We start from the raw sequence: 6,000 nt of genomic DNA on the forward strand, positions 1-6,000 counted from the left end.
TTTTTACTAATGCAAAAGACTATCATCTGAGACTGTTGCATAAAACAATGGCTTCAAACACAGTCAAGCCCAGAATATCAAAAAGAAGGCAGCTCCCCATTCAGTTGGGATGTGGCTATCCATCACTTTTATGTGAAGAACAAAATCTGACTAATGTTGGATCAGTTTCTTTTACTTTAACCTTTGCTTCCCGTGGCTTTTGTTCACTCAAAGGATACTATCTATACATAATGGCCTGCCTCTGAGGGCCCTGCCCCTCTGCCTGAATGTTAAACCGAAGTGCCTTTGTTTAGAGAGATATCCTGACCCTGTCCACCTGTGTATGCCTGCAAGAAAAAGGAAATTAAGACACCCCCTTCCCAGGGCTGATCATTTCAGGAGATATCTGCAAAACTTCTGACTGTTTTACTTTGCTTCCTTACCGCCCCCTCTTCTGTTCTCTGAAAGAAGCTGTGAGCCTGCGTGCTCAGTCATGTCCGACTCTTTGTGACCCCATGGGCTGTGGCCCACCAGGCTTCTCTGTCCATGGGATTTCCCAGGCAAGAATACTGGAGTGGGTTTCCATGCTCTCCTCCAGGGGTTCTTCTTGACCCAGGGATCCAACTCGAGTCTCTTAAATTTCCTGCATTGACAGGCAGGTTCTTTACCACTAGAGCCACCTGGGAAGCCCAGAACATAATGTTACCCAGTCATAAAAAAGAATGAAATAATGTTGTTTTCAGCAACATGAGTGGATCTAGAGACTATCATCCTAAGTGAAGACAGAGAGAGACAAGTATCATTTGATACCACTTATACGTGAAAGCTGAAAACCGGTGCAGATGAACTTATTTACAAAGCGGAAACAAACTTGAAACAGGGCAGGGACCTATGGTCCTTGCCCCGCCATGTCCTGTGACTGCCTTTTGTCTGTGGAAAACTTTAGTCAAATAATGAATTTAACCAGAAAAATGAGAAATGTGGAAACAAGGGAAAACAGTCAAAGGAGACTAAATAATAATAATGTGTCATTAAGCACAGTCAAGGACTTTTAGTTCTTTCTTGAGGGCTATAGATAATATTCTGAGCCATATCCTGTGAGCTGTCTTATAGATACTGAAATACCAGGTAGAGAAGTTAACTACACGATGACCAGACTGTGCCCAGGACTTGAGCTGCTGCAATTCTGAGAACTAACTGCAAAGAAATGGAGAAAAATGGACCCTGGAGCTGAAGATTAGCTGTCCCTAAAACAGCCAAGATGACGCTGGTCAGGCCATCTACGACAACGTGAATATGGCTGTTAGAGATGACTGTGCTGTTTCTGCATGTAGCCCCTCCGCTTCTGTCTATAAAAGCTGTTGCCCACTGGTTGCAACCTTTGGGAAGATGGCCGTCACCTTCCCCTCTCATTTGCCAGCATCTAAAGTAAAGCAAACTTTCCTTTCCACCAACCTGGCCTGTTCACTGGCTTTTAAGTGTTGAGCAGCTCGATCCCACCACACACTTTTGATAACAGACTCACAGACCCACAGAACAAGCCTATGGTTACCAAACATGAAAGGCGGGGAGGAATGAATTAGGAGTTTGGGATTAAAAGATACACACTACTATATATAGACTAGATAAGCAATAAGAACCAACTGTATTGCACAGGGAATTATAGTCAATATCTTATAATAACCTATAATGGAAAAGAATCTGAAACAGAATATATATATATACATGTATACATGTGTGTGTGTGTATATACGCATAACTGAATCACTTTTCTGTACACCTGAAACGCTGTAAATCAACTATACTTAAAAAAAGAAAAACAGTTGAAAAACAAGTGACCCCATAGGGCTCCCTCAACCCTTCTGCCCTGTGAAGACACGATGAGAAGACAGCCGTCTATGAGCCATGGAGGATTCCAGCTTCTAGAACTGCAAAGAATGCATGTTTTTTGTTTATAACCTATGGTGGTCTGTTAGAGCTGCCTCAATGGAACAAGACACATAGGAAACACCCTTGTCTTGTTTGTCTTCTGGAAATATAGCTACTCACAGAAGAAGCAAATTCATATCAGGAAAGAGAGGAGAGTGTATATGACAGTCATGTGACCAAGTTTTCTCCCATCTATTATTTTAATGCCTCTCTCTAGCACGACAGGAACCTGCTAGCCATGATTATAAGGACATCAGCCCAGGTTGCATCTGATCCTACAACCATTTTGCTACTGTAACTGAACTGCAGAGTTAAACCCAAGTTTTTAAGAGGCAGCCCAAAACATCAAAAATCTGAAATACTCATTTCATAGCATTTCCGTCCTTTATTTTCTCCTTGGAACATCAGAGAATGTGGATGGATGTTTCTTCTTGATGTGACTTGAAAGGCATTAGCGCATTAGTCAGGATAATCAAAATGTTTTGTATTGACTAGACTTCTTGATTCATTTTCCCAAACCCTCGGTCTTCACATTGCCCGGCTGCCTCCCAGGGCCCTTCAGCCGTGCAGATCGCCCTGACGCAGGGTCTGTGCCCTTTGTTCACCTGACTAATTCTTTCACGACCTGCAGCGAGATAAGAAATCGCTTAGTGCCTCCTTGGTTATACTGTGCTTTATGTTTGTGTGTTTCGGGTTGGTTTATTTTCCTTTTAGGTGTGGGACTATTCTCTGTCCAAAAGTGTGCTTTTGTGTCGTTACCGGAGGCTGTTTACATTTGAAAGAATTTCATGGAGTGGAGTTCACTCCAGGTTTTCAGAAATGCCCTCCTTTTTGTAATATTTATGGCCTCATCTTCAGAAAAAATGATGTTTTCTTTGGTTGGCATTCCCAGGAGATGACAAAGTGAGAGAAATTTGCATCTTTCTGAAGGTAAATGTCTCAGATTTGTGGTTTTGACATACAAGACGGATGATTATGTTTTGTATTCTATAAAGAACTAAATATTAGATATTATGATCATAAGTTGTTTCTAAGAAGACACACACAAATATATACAAGTATATTCATAACTATGGTTTCAGACTTCATTGTTGAAGAATTGGGTTTTTATTTTAAAAATGCACATATAATTCAGACACTTTACAAATAATTGACAAAGCCTGAGTCAGGAATGGTGTGTTCTCTGGGATTCAGTAACAATGGACTTTAATTCATCACTGCAAGAATGACTGTGGAATTTGGTGAAATAATTTTCATAGAAAAGTAAAATACAATTTGGGGCCTCAAGTTTCTGATAATTGAGTAATTTTAGCCCTTGTGACCTTCACTCCCAGATATTTTGGCCATACTAAACAAAATAAAGTTGATTTGCCAGCAATATCAAGTTTTGAGGCTATAATCACCCATCCACCCATTCGCTCGTCTATCCATCACTCATGTGTGTATTTATTTTCAAAATGTTGTGAGCTGGGTTCTCCTTCTGCTGTGGGAAATAATGCAGGGAATTATGTAACATTAGACGCATCCCCTTTCTCACAACTTCATTCCTTCTGTCAGGCCAGCACTGATTTGTTTCCGAGAGTTAAGAGAGAATATGTTTGTGTCAGTCGCTCAGTCGTGTCCGACTCTTTGTGACCCCATGGACTGTAGCTTGCCAGGCTCCTCTATCCACAGGATTCTCCAGGCAAGAATACTGGAGTGGGTTGCCATTCCTTCCTCCAGGGAATCTTCCCCACCCAGGGATCAAACCTAGGTCTCCCGCATTGCAGGCAGATTCTTTACTGTCTGAGCCACCAGGGAAGCCACAGAAAGAACATGGAATCAGAAGAATGGTGGGAAGCCTGGAGAGTATCTGAAGTTGAGATTATGTTTGTGGTCAGAAATGGGTGTGCAATGGACCACATGGCTTGTGCCCCACGATTCGCATGTTGAAGCCCTGCTTGCACTATGACAGAATTCGGAGGTGGGGCCTTTGGGAAGTGATTAGTGTCAGATGACATCATGAGGGTGGGGCCCTCGTGAAGGGGTTGGTGCCCTTTAACCTGCCTGTGATGCAGGAGACCAGGGTTCGATCCCTGGGTTGGGAAGTTCCTCTGGAGAAGGGAGTGACAATCCACTCCAGTATTCTTGCCTGGAAAATCCCATAGACAGAGAAGCCTGACGGGCCACAGTCTGTGGGGTCGCAAAGACTCAGACACGACTGAGCAACTAAACACACACACACACACACACACACACACAAAGAAGAGGAAAGAAGCTACTGACTCCCCCTGTGGGGCGTGAGGATACAGGAAGAGGACTGAGCTCTGTAAACCAGGAAGTGTACTCTCGCCAGAACCCACCATGCTGGGGCCCTAATCCCGCACTTCCAGCTTCTAGAACTCTGAGAAATTCCTATTTGCTATTTAAGCCACTAATCTCCAGTGATTTCTTACAGCAGCCCCAGGGTCTGAGGCAGGGGTACCCAAGTAGATTATCAGAACAGTGTTCTTTTTTTAAAATTAATTTTTATGGGACAGCTGCTTTACATTGTGTGTTAGTTTCTGCTGCACAGGGCAATGAATCAGCCACATGTATATATATATCCATATATCCATATATATACATATGCATGTATATATCACCTCCTCCTTGGATTTTCTTCCCATTTAGGTCGCCACAGAGCACTGAAGAGAGTTATATTTGGTGCTATTCAGTAGGTTCTCATTAGTTGTCTATTTTATACACAGTGTACGTATGTATATGTATTAGTGTATATATATATATATATAGAGAGAGAGAGTGTATATATATAGTGTATATATGTCGATCCTGATCTCCCAGTGCATCCCATCCCCTTTTCCCCACTTGGTGTCCATACCTTGGGTCCCTACCTCTATGTCTCTACTTCTGCTCTGCAAAAGGTTTCATCTGTACTCCTTTTCCAGACCCCACATGTGTTAATCTATGGTATTTGCCTTTCTCTTTCCGACTTCCTTCACTCTGTGTGACAGTCTCTAGGTCCATCCATGTCTCTGCAAATGAGACAGTTTCTTCCCTGTTTATGGCGGATTGCTTTCCATCGCCTCTGTGTGCCTGAACAGTGCTTCTTGGCAGTTTGACTCTTGCATGATCTGGAAAGAAGGTGTGTGTCTGGCCCAAATCACTGCTGGTTTCTTATTCCATGTGGGGTGTGGAGGACCACCTCACAGTCACAGGACCCATCTGCAGTGGGTCAGCAGGAGCGGCCGGTGCCTCTGCTGTGGCCAGAGTAGCCACAGAGGAGCCAGTTCTTAGTGATGATGCTGGCCTTTGAGACAGTTACACAGACCCAGACACCCCGGGGGGTGGTCACAGTCAGAACAGAGAGCTGCTGTGTAACAGATGGACCGACTGGCCAGATCAGTGCCACCAACATTGTAACTAAACGACAGCAATCAGATGAAGCAATTTATTTTTTTCAAGAAAAAAAGAACAACTCATTCAATGGGCTAAGTCCAATGTTAAGAGCACACCTCAATCCAACGAAGTGTAGTATCAGTGGGTTATGACAGGTTATATAGTTCCTTTCAATAAATCAAAAATCTAAAATTAAAGGGCACACATATTTCTGGGCTTCACTGGGCAAGCTTTTCTCTTGAGTAATCTAAGATGAAACATAATTTTTAAAGAGCTGTGTCTACGATTTTCCTAATAATGAATAAAGAAATATCACAAACCTGCACAATTCCATGACCTTTTTAAAGTCAGTGGAGTTTTGTTTGCCGTCCTATGACTGATGGGACATGTTTGTGACCTTTTTAAAGTCAGGGGAGTTTCGTTTGCCGTCCCATGACTGATGGGACATGTTTGGGACCTTTTTAAAGTCAGGGGAGTTTTGTTTGCCATCCCATGACTGATGGGACACATTTGGGACATTGATGTGTCATTCCAGTGGGGGGACCTTGCCAGACTGGCTTTATTCACTGGAAACATAAAAGAAGTAAAGACCACTGGGATGGTCATGATTTTACAAAGGCTAAGATCACATGGGAATGGGGCTTTAGCAGGCCGTCCAAAACCAATGTTTAGAAGAGGATAAAGGAAGCCCAACAATGCAACAAAGCACAGGCC

The sequence above is a fragment of the Bos mutus genome, chromosome 20, assembly GCF_027580195.1.
Source record: "Bos mutus isolate GX-2022 chromosome 20, NWIPB_WYAK_1.1, whole genome shotgun sequence".
Classification (NCBI taxonomy): domain Eukaryota; kingdom Metazoa; phylum Chordata; class Mammalia; order Artiodactyla; family Bovidae; genus Bos; species Bos mutus.